Below are 2500 nucleotides of genomic sequence, written 5' to 3' on the forward strand. Positions count from 1 at the left end.
TTTTTTATTTATATCTGACCGCTCGTAGTGCATGATATAAACAGCTGAAATACAACGTTTCGGTCCGTCCTGGACCATTCTCAAGTCGATTGAGAATGCTCCAGGACGGACTGAAACGTCGTCGTCCCTTCACCTTCTAGTGTGTGGTCTGGTCAACATACTTCAGCCACGTTATTGTGACTCATCGCCTGCAGCTGAAATACAAGTCCAGATGGGGAAGATTGAGATGATGGACTCTAAGCGTCTCTGAGTCCATAGGGCGGACTCTCTCTCAAGCTTAAGTCGACAGCTCATATTTACATTAACTCATAACTTCTCTGTTCATTTCCTAATTCTCCTCTTCGTTGGCTTTACTGCTATCTATACCGCCCACAAATATCATAGAATGACATACATATATACACGGAATTATAGCATGTTTATACAGCCCTGTGTACTATACCTAAGAGGGCATTTGGCAGGCAAAGGAGTTTTTTTTGGAACTTCTCGAACCGCGCGCCAATACCGCTGTCGCAACCGAGTTTATCTTGAGGTTATCTTGAGATGATTTCGGGGCTTTAGTGTCCCCGCGGCCCGGGCCTCGACCGGGCATACAGTCTTATTCACTCTGAAAATACAACTTCGGTACCTGTGTAACATCTTTCATTCACTCAGAACAATAGCTATTCACTCTGAATATTTACTCTGATATATTCCTTTTCACTCTCAAGTCACGTTTGAGTACTTACCACACACTGGAACACACTAACAATGAAAAATCACTCTGAAATACACGCTTATGCACTCTGGATTTCACTCTCAAGTCACGTTTGAGTACTTACCACACACTGGAACACAATGAAAAATCACTCTGAAATACACGCTTATGCACTCTGGATTTCACTCTCATTCACAATTACACACACTCAAGCGAGCACTTTAATTATAACTAAAACATCACTTAATTAGAGAACACTTTTGCAAGTAATATTTATCTCAAATTACTTCAATGTATACAACATATCAGATATACAATACTCTAAAATAAAACTTGTATTTAGATTTTGTAACAATAACTGGACGAAATGCTTTTGTTGAAAACAAAGGAAACACGTCCAATGATATTTGAAGATTCACTTGTTTCTCAGAGGATCGTTCAGTCTAACTGGCTGAACTGATGGGAAATTGGGCTGTTTGAGAGCTTTCTGCTGGGAACTTACACTCAGATCACCTGTTATCTGTGCCTGTTATCAGCAGATGTACTGCTGATAACAGGCATTCTGCATCAGGAATAAAGTACCAAGCATTCATTATAACCAGTATATGATAACTAGTTTTGATAACCAGATACTAGATATATAATAACCAGATACTAAATATATGATAACCAGATACGTGATAACTAGATATATGATAACCAGATACGTGATAACTAGATATGATAACCAGATACTAACTAGATATGATAACCAGATACTAACTAGATATGATAACCAGATACTAACTAGATATGATAACCAGATACGTGATAACTAGATATATAATAATCAGATACGTGATAACCAGATACATGATAAGTAGATATAATAACCAGATACATGATAACTAGATATGATAGCCAAATACATGATAACTAGATATATATATGATAACCAAATACCTGCTCCATTTAGACGAAAAATAAATAAAAAAATCACATCACATAGAAACCTGTTTTTTTGTTTCTTTTATAGAGATATAAATTTACAGTTAATTCCAAGTTATAATGTTTTTCACCACAATGTTTCGAGCAGAGAGCCTCCCTAAGCAGCATAAATATGTTATGGTGTCAACCAGGGTGAGTCAGGAGGAGACAGGGTCACCAGAGAGGTGAGATAGAGGACAGGTGAGGTCAGAGGTCACATGTGGGCAGATCAGGTCAGGTCAGAGGTCATCCCTGTATCTTGATCAAAGGGACTCTATTAGGAGGAGTGGTTTGGTCTGTTGGGGGATGGTTGGGGCAGTTTTTACTGTGAAATGGGTGGTTTCAGGTCAGAGGTCAGTTTTTACTGTGAAATGGGTGGTTTCAGGTCAGAGGTCAGTTTTTACTGTGAAATGGGTGGTTTCAGGTCAGAGGTCAGTTTTTACTGTGAAATGGGTGGTTTCAGGTCAGAGGTCACTGTTGGTGGAAGCCAGGTTATAGGTCAGATAGACTGGTGAGGTCTCATATAGATTTAGGGTACTATAACGAGGCCACGAATATATAGATTAAGTTGTGTTAGCTTCAAGTGAGTTGATAGTGAAAAAGATGAAGAGAGAAAAAGCTCAAACCAAATGATTTTTATGAGGAAAATACGACAAATGATTTCAGAATATTTGTTTATAATTTTGATAAAGCTTTTTCGTTTCTGTTTTATGATAATTTTTCTAAATGGGCATCGTGTATGATAAAAGAATGGTCTGTTGACTGACTGCTGGACGGTAGAGCGATAGTCTCGCATCATGCAGGTCGGAGTTCAATCCCTGACCGTCCACAAGTGAT

Source organism: Procambarus clarkii, chromosome 85, assembly GCF_040958095.1.
Source record: "Procambarus clarkii isolate CNS0578487 chromosome 85, FALCON_Pclarkii_2.0, whole genome shotgun sequence".
Taxonomy (NCBI): Eukaryota; Metazoa; Arthropoda; class Malacostraca; order Decapoda; family Cambaridae; genus Procambarus; species Procambarus clarkii.